We start from the raw sequence: 13,361 nt of genomic DNA on the forward strand, positions 1-13,361 counted from the left end.
GAATGTAAACACCAAAAAAGTGACTCCAGTGATTTTTTATTTTTTTTTTTTTTTTTTGTCATTAGGTGGCACAGAATTTAAATCAGTGGCTCTGGTGCACACAATGTGTCTTGAGAAGTGTTTCATATATAAGAGAAGTGATGGGGCAAGCAATTGGCTACTATTTTACAATCAACCATTTTAGTATTAAAGTCAGGCTGATGTGACTGTCATCTTTATTTGACTGATGACATAATCTGAGTGTTGCAGTACATTTTGCCTCAGAGAGCAGAAAAGGAAGCAGAAGTTAAATACAATAAAAAATTACAGGGGGAGGATCATAAACAATTAAAAATGTGGCTCCTGTATTTTTACTCCAATGTAAAGCAAATGAAATGTCATTCTGGTTTTTGGAAGGGTTTCAGAGACTTCCAAAAGTTACAGAAAGACAGGGTTTTGATTAAGGAAATGGGATTCATTATGGTGTGATTGTTGGGAAGCAATGCTGACTTTGCTCAAGTGCAGAATGGATTGAGAGGATGAATGTAAGACCATAAACAGATCAGTATTCAAGAAGTGATGTAGGAAGGGTATTTGGCTATCAAAATTTGTTAGGATCATCCAGATTTTCCAAGTGCTACCTGTCATGAAAGGGGAAGCATGGAGGGAAAATGTTTTACAGCCAGAGTTCTATACAGATGCCAGACTCTTGTGAATAATATCACTGAAACTAGAAGCATATGTTTGGATTAGAAACTATGTTTGGAATGACAGAGATGTGTTTTGTTAAGACAGCAGCTAGAAGATGGAATTAGTGGGTCAGTGGGTTAGGAGGAGGAAAGGCAAAACAGAGGGAAGGAAATGCTCTACATCAATACGGTTGGACAAAGTCGCATTAGAGTTACGAAAATATCAGAATAAAAAGCACAGGGTGCATTCTAGTCTTGGTTTATTTCAGAATTTTAAAACCACATTTTGGTCTCTTCTTTGAGCTACTGTTTTACTTTTCTTAATTCCAGTCTAAAGAAAAGGAAAGAGGAATGCCTCACCCATCTAAAGCTGAATGCAACTGCAACAGCCAGCTTGAATACAGCTGAAAAGGGGATTTTGTTGTGAAAGAGCATCATTTATATTTATTTATTTGCTGTTGATAATTAAAGTACATGACAAGGCATTACTAGCAAAATCACTGAGAGAATCAGAAGATGATGGATCAGTTTCTGTGCACAGATCTCCCTTGTTAACTGTTACCATGTTTTCAGACAGTTTAGACACAGTGGAAGCCTTTTTGTTCCCAAACATTCCGTGACCTGGAAAGAAAAGTGGAGACAGAAAAGCCAAATGATTTTACACGTTAGTTTTGTGCTCCAGATCTCAGTGTCACAATGTCTTGTCTAGGGGAAAGCACCTGTGCACTTGGCCTGAGCCACAGGCTGCAGGTTGGGCTGATTATGGAGAAAAGCAGGTGCAGGTGAAGTGGAGAACATGGATAAGTTCAGGAAACTGCATGATGGGACAAAAGAAGCTTAAATTTCATGCTGAAAGTGTAATGATAGTGAACAAATATGGAGCGCTAGATACTCTGAAGACAGCTAGTGTCCTTCTGATTAGAAAAGCAACTTCTTATGAAATATTCTCACTTTAGAATAGCTGCTTATTAGTTGCGGAGTGTGCAGATTGAGAAGTACACTGAAAGAATTACTTTGCTATCTTATAAGCTTGTTCTCTTAGTGTTCATTAACCTGTTGTCATCATTACAAGTTCCAACCTGTCATTAATCACCACGAGAGAACTTTATAGCTCTCACACCAGGGGACAGCGCCAGGTTTTTAGTTCTGAACTGTCTTCTTTTGTTCTTAAATGTTTTTGTGGGGAGAAACAAAATTATCCTTCTGCTCCCCTGTCCTTGGCCAAACATGTCACTTACATCACCATCAGTGATTGTGTTCCAATCTAAACAGGCACAGAGACCGCAAGGATTGTGCTATTCAGATTTCATCTGTAAACAGAGAATAATACATGTACAAAACAAGACAAGTACAAACATGATAGAAAAGTCTTCAGAGAGAGTGAAAATGTAACTTGCAGGGCTGCGTAGATTCTGCTCTCAGCTGCTATGTAAAGGAAGAGGAAACTTGCTTCAGATTAATCTTGATTTTCACCACTGCACCGAAGAACAAAATCTAGCCCATTTTACAAATCACTTCCCTTCCTCTTGATAGCAAAATTGGAAAAGAAATATGGCTTTGTTTTCAGATCCTAGAAAATCCTCATCATGCAGAACTCTGCATATAGAGCTTGGAGCTTAGCGCATGACAGGCGCAGATTTATGTGTCTAATAATATTGGGATCTTAGACTAAGTTTTCCTTGGTGATTAAACTATTTAATAATGTTAAAAGATCGCATCATTAGCTGTATATTTTTCCTTTATTTTGTTAAGATAATGCTGTTAAAATAATTCTGTTAAAATGAGATGAACCTACCTAGTGTTTCAAAGCAACACTTTACAAATGTATTTAAGTAAAGCTTGTGTATAAACAGAGTAGAAAATAAAATCTGCAATTTTAATGAAAATTCTGCTTTATTATTAATTTTTTTTAATCTCAGATCTGAACCTTTCCCTGAAAGCCATTTCCAAAAATAGTGATGTTCTATGAGAGATTCCATGTTGAGAGATCAGTCCTTCCAATTGCCTGACTGTTCCTCCAAAAACTTTGGTAAGTTTCACAGTGATTTCAAGATGACTTTCTATTGAAATCTAATCCTTTTTGTCATGTCTTTTGCCCAGAGACTGAGGACTGGGGCATCCATTCCCCAGGGCAGGGCAGCAGAAAACATACACGTTGACTGTAAGTGGAAGTGAATGACCAGCAACTGCCCCGGCATGGGGTGGGTCGAAGGGCTCAGTGTCAGCCCCAGGCATGCTTGGAGCACTTTCTTGTTGTTCCCTGAAGTCCTCTTATGTGTCCTCTCCTCTTGTCCCTGTTTTCCTCTCCCTAATGGGAAGGAGCAAGGGCAGGGAAAGGCAGCGTGACCAGAGGCAAGGGCTGACATCACACTGTCTGCTCTTTCCTACTGGCAATTTGAGAGGGAACAAAATCCTTGCCTTGCCTCTACTTAGGAGTTGGGATGCTTTTGGGTACACCCTTGTGCACGCTGATGTGGAGAAAGATATGCTTACATACAAAGATGCCAGAGAGCACTTCTGACGTCGTCCCCCAGTCCTGTGAACGCTGCACAACCAGCAGCAATTTGTCTGCTCTCCAGGCATTGATTTATTGAGTCGAGAGTTAGACTGAGTGCTTGCAGGACAGTAAAGTAGAGAAATTAATAGGTGACTGGAGAATTAATAATGTGATATGGAACCATTCCTTATTTAGTTACCAGAAGAATTGTGGCTCAATCAAAGAGCCATAAAACTGTCCAATGGATGGCTGGCCTCTGAGAAAGGAATTTGTGTGAAATCCAGTTTTGAGTGAACAGATAAAATTCCCATTAAGATAATTTACCTAATTAGTGCTGACTGTTGTCCCTCTCAAAAGCAAACCACTGACTGAATTGCACCAAAGACCTTTCTCTGCAGGCATCACCTCACTTTTTCAGTTTCTGGGCCTACCTGAAAATTCTTGCAGATGCTTAATTTTTTAATACTGCAGGTCTATTCTGTTAATGAGGGATGGGGCATTGCTGTTGTACAGCATGTGTTTGTGTGTTAGCTAGAGACACTGGTACCACTCGTGTCAATGTAGTATAGAAAACATCTCAAGTTGGTGGAATGAAATGACCTTGGGAAGGTGCAAAGAAGACAAGGGGCAGTGGGGACAAGCTGGAGCACAGGGGCTCCCTCTGAGCACCAGGCAGCAATGATGTGCTCAGAGGTGCCAGAGCACTGGCACAGGTTGCCCAGAGGCTGTGGGGTCTCCACCTTGAGGAAGTTCAGAAGCCGCCTGGCCATGGGCCTGGGCCCCCTGCTCTGGGTGTCCCTGCTAGGGCAGAGGTGGGCCAGATGGACCCAGAAGACTCTGACAGCTTCTGCCATCCTGGGATAATGGTATTCTATGGTCTAGTGCTGTACACTGCCAATTGTGTGTGTGTGTGACTGAAGAGGGGAAGTGAAACAGAGGCAGCAGCTGCAGCTGTGCTGTTGTCACTGCTCAGTCTTTCACCTTGCACATGCTTACCTTACTGTAAAGGCAGTTGTAAAATAATCACATTTTTTTGCTCTCTCTTTCTTCCCCTGTGAAATACTGAGTGACGAAGCAGCACTTGAAGAACAAGCATTTTTGTAGTTGATGGAGAAGAAAGGAAAGTAAGAGCAGGGAGAACTCTGATGAAGGGGCATTATCCTTATTTCACCTCAGTGTTAACAAAAGCACTAACAAGCCTGGAGCGTGAGTGCGAAAAAATGTGCTGGCAAGCATGTGGCCATCCACTGCACACCTGCTGCTGATGCAGCTGGGCAGGAAGGCAGGAGCCATGTGAGGAGATGTGGGTGCAACACCAATTTACATTATGCTCCCCACCCTGCATCCCAGTGCATGCACACAGCTCCAGACTCCTCCACCATGGCTGTGTGTGAGCCTGGGATAAACCTCCCACTGGTTGTGAGATGGACAGCAGTGGGAAGAACTAATTACTGCAGTATTTATTTATTTATTTATTTATTTATTTATGGCTTTGTTAATGAGGAAATGGAATTGGGAAGCGGAGATACTGTATATGAAACACTGTGACAGTTTAAAAACTGTAAACCACATCTAGTGAGACTGCTTCATTTTTAGTACTAATAGCAAGGCCGTGCCCAGCACAGCGGTTCTCCAAGCATCAGTGGTACTCTGGGAATAAAGCTGCTGTTTGGAACAATATTACTTCTCTTCTTCTTTCCTTATTTATTTATTTATTATTATTTTATATAAAGCCTCATCATCTCCCATTTATCATGGCACTTGCTGTGTATCATAAGAATACAGGAGTGAAATAAAGTAAATAAAGATCTCTAAGATAATCCAGTCCAGCCACCCACCTACCACCAATATTGCACAGTAAACCATGTTTCTCAGTACTACATCTGCATGTTTCTTGAACACCTCCAGGGAGGGTAACTCCACACCTACTGTCTCCTTTTTCTTCCTCTGGGATAAAAAAAAATGTGTTACATGAAGTATTGTGTATGTAAGTAACCACAGAAGAAGAAAACAGAACTTTCTGTTCTCTCACATTTTCCTGCTACAACTGTTTGTCTTAAAGGGTGCTGTACTGAATGGTTTCCTCTATAACTAGGAACATTTGCACCTGCTCCACCGTGGACCGAGTTCAGAGAAGGTGTTAACTCTAGTTTGTCTGTCAGGTTATGGAAGAAGGTGATGTGATGCTTTGCTGGGAGCAGTGGATTTGCTTCTGGGTTGGAAATGTACAGTGAAAGTGATATCTCCTGGGCTGTGTATTCTGCAAGAGGTCTGAATGTGACCCAGTGTCCAAACATGATTTTCACAGTTTTGGAATGGAAAGTGAAATACTGGATTGCTGCATGCAGTCCTCTGTTCTCAGATGAATGCAGGTTATCCAGTATCTTTATCAAGCTCCTGCTTACGCAGTTGATGTGGGTTGTTTGGTTTCTTTTTTTTTTGCCCAGCTGTAATGCTTTTCAAGAACCTGCTTTTCTAAAGGCTCAAAACCTTCTAAATCCATTCTTACACATTCAGGAACAATTAATGCCTATTTGTTCCCTCGTCAGCATTTTCCTTTAGCTTAAATAGCTCTTTCCTCTCCATGTGTTTACCTCCCCCCCCAACATATTTATAGAGAGCAATCATAACCTCCATTGTTTATCACATCTCTGTTTACTATTTTAATTAGAAATAGCAGCCCTGATTTCTTTTTTCTTTTCTTTATGAAATAAAAGATTGATTATCAGATATTTGATGCTGCCAATTTTTTATTTTATTTTTTTCTTCTGGTTCTAATTTTAAATGGCATCAATTTATTTAGCTTGCTGTTCATATTGAAAAAGAATGTTATGCCTAATTGGCTGCATTTTTGTAGCTACACAAAGGGGACACTGCATAAAGGCAAAGCAATTGGATTCTCTGTCGAAACAAATTAGAAAGTATATTTTTGCTTCTTCTTAGGGTAACAGAAATCCTTGATTCCTCTGCACCCTGCATAATCATTTGACCTATTTATGATCTCAGGTGCACTCGATTCACCTCCAAAGACCAAATGAAGTGATAACTGTAGCCAGTCAATAATCCAGGACTTAGCTGGCCCAGGAGACATTAGTATTAGTGTCCTATGGGTGATGTCTAAATTAGATGGCAGTCAGGTACGTGTGCACTAGAGTGGTCATTAGAGTGGGCAGATGTGCTCAACTAATGGCTTACAGTGGGGATTGCTGCAGGGGGAATTCCTTGGGAAAAAAAAATATATAAGTGAATTAACATGAGACAATGGGCCATACAAAAGGGTGCTTTTCCATCAGCTGTGATAAATATTTTCAACAGTCTCATTGCAGTTACTTGATGGACAAAATATGTGACTTATTAATTTAATATGAAAAATGAAGCTAACATGGGTGTGTAAATGCTGGCCAGTAAAACCTTTCGAAGCCAGGTCTTTGTACTAAATACGTAAAAACACCAGGCTAGCAGAGGAATGCAATATAGAGTCCTATGCACAACAAAATAAAGCTCCACATATGTAAGCAAAAAGTGTCTGTGATCTGATTACACCACTGAGAGCTAACCAACATTACTCCCAAATCGCAGAGAAAACTAAGTGCACAAGTGACCTATGTACCAGCATCTATGCAAATCTCAGGCAGATGCAGAGATTTATACACACTTTACACACCCCTGAGGAAATACCCATTTTATACCACTGATGGAGCAGATGTATTTTCCTCTGTGAAATGTGCACGGAATCTAATCAGAACAAAGTGTTTAATGTATTCACAACAAGCGCACACCATCCTGTAACTTTGCTAGTAAACTGGTATGGAGAGCACTGTCATATCTGAACTAATTAGAGGTTTTATTGTATGCCACGAATATACATTTGCATGAGTGCATTAGCAGAATCTTGTGCCATTCCAACTGCGCTTCAAATCCTTATCCAGACAGAAATGAACTTTTTTTTTCTCTGATTGTAATTGGAAGTGTGATGAAAAAAAGCTGCCAGTGTGAGATGTCACAATCCCTCGAACATTTTGATGTAGGTTTCCAGTATTACCTTCTGCCCTCCCCAAACCTTTTAACATTATGAACCCAAAAGAAAGAAAATCAAGAAAGCTCTGGGAAAAAAAAGTCTATCTCAAACAGAGCTCTTGTGAGCAAGGCCTGCGTCTGTATGTTTTACAGTGGAAAAGTGATTATTATGCTGCAGAATTTGAACTCATGTATGTGTTTTGATGTCATAATGTTGGAATAAAAGAGCACAGTGCAGTTAATGTCCATGTAATCCTGAACAATATAAAATGAGACATATATTTGAAGCTTTGAGGCATTTGATTGTACCCTGTGGCACGGTCATGGACAATTATGTAAGGATCCATAAATAAAACATTGCTAGTGCATAAACAAAATAGAAACATAAGAAAAAAAAGAACAAAATATGCAATAACTTATCAAGAAGGAAATTCATCCTTTAATCTTTTTCTGACTTTGGATCATAGCATTCCAAATGAAGCAGAATTACTCATAGTGATGTCCAGAGAAATACATAATTTACAACCTATGCATTGCAAAGATTTTAATCCTCAGGGTTTTTTTTTTGTTTTTTTGTTTTTGTTTTTGTTTTTTTTTGTGTGTGTGTGTGTGAGCTCTGCAGATGGAGAAATTATTGTTAGCCTTCCTAAGCCTTTGATACTTCAGTGAGAAGATCCAAGAAGGGGTGCATTAGTGTCCGTCAATTTAAACATGGGATTAGCAAGATGTAAGTGTTGAATCCAGGACAATGAAAGCCAATCTCGCAAAGCAAACAAATCACTCATCCTGCTGCTGGCATCAGCTGGCAATAACGTTGCAAGGCAGACCGCTTGTTCCTTGGAACTTGTAGCTCACGTAGTGACACAGATATTTGTCAGTATAATGAAAGCCTAGGAGAATGGAAGATATAATTTGGAAATGATTTAGGTAGCTGAGTTATTGAGGGGTTAAGTATAATACAATTATTTCAACATGCCAGATGACATGGTAGCCAATTTTCAGATGTGACGTTATAATGATAAATGAGTTCCTAAGATTACTCAGGATGTTACTGCTGAATGCTAGTGAGACAGGTTTTGGTGTGCATTAGTGAAAACCCAAGCTCTGTCAGAAGCAGGGTGCTGAAGAGATCATTCATACTGACTGAAATGTAAATATATAAAAATGAAGTGTTCTGGTTCTAGCATTGATTCTTATTAATGTCATTTTGCAACAAGTGAAATGATATGAGGAATATTCGAAGTAGAAAACAGTCAGGACTTTCTCAAAGTATGGATTTCTCTGTGAATTAAAAATTAAGCATTATTTGCTGATCAGGCTTTATTTCAGTGATGACGAAGGAGCTCTGATCGTTTAAGACAGTAATTAGCAGTGAGATTTTCCACTGGTTCATAGATTGGCATCTGTCCAGTGAGTGAGCAGAGCTACAGCTGAGAGTCCTCATCCAAATCCGCATCTGAGAGAATTTAAAGGCTTTTAAAGTTTAAATGTCTCAAGCTTTTTTTTTTTTTTCTTTTAATTTTTATTTTTATTTTTTTTCCCCCAGGGATTTAATGCAGCCTTGTGAAATGTAACTCCCTGGACAAAGCACTGGTTTACTGCTGTGGAATCGTGATTGATGATCAAGAGAGTAAAGGTCAGTTGATCAGATTTGTTGAGGGGATTTGCCATCTCCAAGAAATTCCAGGGTATGGGAAAATTACCAAGTTACTTTTGGAAGTACAAAGACAGAAACTGTGTGTTTCCCGCTGAGGGGAAATCCTGAAGGGCTTTGTTGAAAAAAGAACAGAAATATTTCATTAAATAGTAATAATGAAAAATAATGGAAATTGGGGTGATCTTAAAGGTGATCTGGTTTCAACCCTCTGCCATGGGCAGGGACACCTCCCACCAGCTCATGCTGCCCAGAGCCCCATCCAACTTGGCTTTGATCAGGCTGGTTGTCGATATATGAGGGGTGATGGTGGTTCTGGTGGGATGGCTTCTTGCAGCACAGAGGAAACATCACATACATGAAGGGAAAACAGATAAATGAAAAGAGCACAGTAGGAAGCACATGGGAGCACACAAATGGAGGCAGAGCCTCCTGGCGAAGCTGGAGTTGAGAGGCACTGTCAGCAGCTTGGTCATATCTGGCCTGTAAGACCTCTGCAAATAAAAGGAGCCTTCTGTAATGTGCTGGATGTAACAGAAACTTTTCAAAGTTGTTTTCTGGTACAAATGAGGCAGACCCACGTATGTGCCTGTAGAAGCACAAACCTGCCTAGTGGAAGCCCACCTCTGTCTGCCCACAGTGCTGGGCTCCTGGCCCCCAGCCTTGGCCACTGCTGCTCCTGTGCTGGTTCACGGAGGATTTCACACTTGTGAATATCCAGCTTCCTTTAATGATATTGAAACTTCCTCAGTGAGACAGGCTGTCAGTCCCCAGGGCACTCCTGGGGCATGAAAAATTCAGCTTTATGACACTTTAAAGTGCTTCTCTTTCTTCTGAGTCAGGCACAGCATGTCTAGAAGACAGGTCTTGTGCAAACCTAGGTGTTCTGGTGATAAGCTCAGAAACGACATCTTTTTTCTCAGTTTGACCAGAAATTATATTCTGCTGCTGAGATGGCCTTGCTGGCACAAATTTTGCTGGCACACAGATAAGATCCTAGAAAAGTTATTATGTAGGTAAAGCAGTGGTTTGCTTTTTTTTTTTCATCTGCTTCGTCAGAAATCTTTCAAATAAACTCTATTTTTATTAAGCATTATTTGAAGGCTGGAGATCTCTTCCAACCTCAACTGCAACCTAAGCCAAACTCTCAACTGAAACTGAAACCAAAACTGAAACCTAAGCCAAACACATTCTGTGATAGCATAGCAATGCCTCTGTATTGGAGGTTTATGAGAAATTGTTGCAGATTCAAATGTGAAGTGATAAGACTGGATCCAAAGCCTGTTAGTCATGAGAGCTTTCCCCCCAGCCAGTCTTCTCCTTGGTGGATTGTGCAGTGTACTCATGCAGCACTAGCTTGGTGGGAACCCAGAAACTCCCAGTTGCTTTTTGAAATCTCCTTCCCACAACACACATAACTTGCTTGAAATGAGTCAATTAAATTAGTGGTTTATCTCAGCTAACTGCCTTTTAAACTCTCCAACTGTCTTTACAGTCCCTGGGGCAGCTCCGTAGATGCTGATCACAGTGGACAGCAGGCAGTGAAGCTGGGGTGATGGGCAGCCCATGCCAGAACACAGCACCTAGCTCCACTTGTCAGCATTTTCAGCCCTGAGGATGAGTATTATTGCTGCAAGCATAGCAGCTCCTGTGAGAAGAGTTTTCTTCTCACGTTATACACTGGAGGCTCTTTTAAAATTAAAATTCATTCTCCAGAGAGACTATAACAACCCAGAAGGATACTGGGGAGGAGAGAGACTATAAATAAGTGCAATTGCCCTGGGAGGAACTGTATTACTAATGCAAACTCCCCTTTCAGTTCTGTGCCCAGCTCAGCTGCTGCAGCCTGAGCTTTCAGTGCTGGTACCAGAGGATGCTGAATGTGGTGTTGCGTGGTCTGGAGCTCACATGGGCCACGTGGGGCTCAGCCAGTTGGCAGAAGCTCAGCAAACACCAGCCCTACAGCTGGCTTGCCATACAGTGGAGATTTCAGCCTCTCCGGGCACTGCAGCATGCTTTAATACCAAGCTAGATGCAAAGAGAGTATGTGGAGTGCAACCGTGATTTATAACCTGCTTAGCCCCATCTTTGCATGAGGAATAGGAACGAAGGTGTTAAGCATTCTGACCTGGGCTTGAATTCCTGATCTAAGACCAACTTCTCCTCTGTTTCTCATGTAATTAGTCTCACTGAGATGTGCTGGAACATTTGAGAAGTCTTTGAGTGGATAATAGCTTGCATATTCCTTTTGCCCACAGCATGAGCAGAAAAATCTTCATGCTGGTATTCCTGGAAATGTTATCTGAATAATTCTTTTATTCATGTTTGGATGATCTTTTGAAGGTTAGCATATGTGAGGCTATTGCTAGTTGCTTTATTTAGGGGCCATAGACAAATAAAGACTCTGTAACTAAAGACAGGACTGGAGCCAAGCGCATCTCTGGGAACTCCGGCAGCACCTTTTTGCTGGGGACCTTGTCCCACTGTGGTGCTGCAGCTCTTATCTTCTCTCAGTAACATTACGCTGGATTGGCAGGGACTTGGAAAATTTCCCTTCAGGCTTGATTTTGGGAGCCCTCTGATTATGGAATTGATTTCTGCCTTTTCAGAATTCTTGCTGATTATCCCATTACTGGTGGAGAACACAAAACTCAAAGCTACAGAAAGCTAAGGGAGTCATGTTTATTTACATGCTTCAAACATAAAACTGAGAATACTGTTTTGATCAATGATTCCACACCAATTTCATTAGACATGGAAAACAATTTGTTTTCTTAGCAGTGTCTGGAATACAGGTACTATCCACTGGGAACTGTGATAACTCAGCTCACTTTTTCATAGGGCATTTGACACGCATATGAACAGTAGTATCTTTCAGGATCAGTACCAGCCCCAAGTGGAAAAGTTGTGATAAAAGGTGCCATCACCTTTTTCATCCTGCCTTTGCCTCATGAGGAGGAATGAAGGAGCAAATATTCAGATCTCTGAATTCGACATACCCCAGAAATGTCCTGTCTTCCCCTTATGGAGGGGCTGCAAATATAATTTACCAAGACAATTTACTGAACAATTTACCAAGACAAAAGGGTATTAGGTGTAAATATATTTTCATCCTGAGTTTAATCACAAACCTGTTTCTTTGGACATGATGATTGAGTGATTCCCTTGCTTACTTCCTGTGGTGTTATTTGAGATTCTTAGCAGATGTATGTTTTTATTTGAACTACAAGTTATTTCTTGCCAATTATGCTGATGAAGTGTGAAGCTCATTCACAATTCCTTTTTCAGATTCCAGTTCAGTGCACAATAATGTTTAAACTACCTACGGCTGGATTGTCAAGGTAGAAGTAGGTTATTTGCTGCTGACATGATTTGACCTACATTAGAAGGTGGAAAGAATAATCTCTTCCCTCTTTGTGGCTTCTATAATCTGTATTTACAAAAATGTGTGAAGTCAAACTTCAAGTAGAGAATTTGGCACCCAGGCCCAACAGTATGTTGTCATAACTCTGGTTAAGAGACACTGAAGTGACTTCAGAGCAGATTTAAGGGGAAATAATTTAGCTTTAATTTTAAATTTGAGTATGCACATGTGTCCTGCAGAGCAGCTAATTGAAAGAAAAAAAAGGGGGGGGAAAGGATGAGTATCCTTGAGGATAGGAATTCCTTTGGGAGTGGTTGGAACCATGGTTTGAACACTGCATATAGGAAAAAAGATTCAAGTACAAAGCTCTTGCTATTCAAACAAATGCTTTAACCATACCTGAGGTCTGAATTATGGCAGTGCTTAGATTGTCCATGCTTGGGGATCTTGGTAGAGTTCAGAAAGTTTTTTTTTATGGTGTGGTCAGGGTTAGAGAGCACTGGAAAGCAGATCTTTTAATCACCCTTCCAGGCTTATGGCTGCCTGGAACTCAAGATTAGCTGAGATTTTTTGTCCACTGTATCTCTATTCTATGACTCAGTGTTATTATACTTGGTTGATGCAGTTGTGGTTTTGGATTGCATTGTATTTCCTTCATGACCTGTCCGAGAATAACCCTCTGATAAACCTCTCTTACTACCACCAAAGGTACTCTGGATGGACATTGGTGTGACTGATGTCAAAATTCACACCGCAGGAACTTAATATCAGACTTGTTTTGTAGGGAAAGTCTAAGTTGTTGAGCATTCAGGAAATTCTGCAGCTGATACAAAGTGTGTGCTTTCCAATCAGATTTTGTGGCTGGTACCCAGCTAGTTACCCAGCCAGCCTTAGCACTAATAAAGCCATCTGAATTTGTTTTTGTTAAAGTTCAGGTTACACTCCTCTTACTTTGAATAGTGTTTAACTCCAAAGACAGGCCCACTGCATGCAGTCAGGCTGTGTGCAGGATAAGGCACTCCTCAGCATCAGTGTGAGAAATATGACCTACACTCACACATTCAGCATAACTTGGAGACAAGAGTTCAAGAAAAAGAAAGGGAAAGGGAAAGGGAAAGGGAAAGGGAAAGGGAAAGGGAAAGGGAAAGGGAAAGGGAAAGG

At 40.7% G+C, this 13,361-nt stretch overlaps 1 long non-coding RNA gene across 2 annotated transcripts in view; it reads left to right on the top strand.

The window, feature by feature from the left end:
• Nucleotides 1-2,585: 2,585 nt before the first annotated feature.
• Nucleotides 2,586-13,361, top strand: part of LOC146761724 (uncharacterized) — a 45,891-nt gene continuing 35,115 nt past the window's right edge. Inside the window, exons 1-2 of one of the 2 annotated variants that reach the window (XR_014942484.1) lie at nucleotides 2,586-2,697; nucleotides 8,729-8,818. This is a non-coding gene — a long non-coding RNA (uncharacterized LOC146761724). Of the gene's footprint in view, nucleotides 2,698-7,803; nucleotides 7,910-8,728; nucleotides 8,819-13,361 lie in introns of those variants that run through there. The other variant, XR_014942485.1, reaches the window with a different exon arrangement.

Source organism: Coturnix japonica, chromosome 2 (assembly GCF_054131305.1).
Source record: "Coturnix japonica strain WE chromosome 2, WE-NBRP24, whole genome shotgun sequence".
Taxonomy (NCBI): Eukaryota; Metazoa; Chordata; class Aves; order Galliformes; family Phasianidae; genus Coturnix; species Coturnix japonica.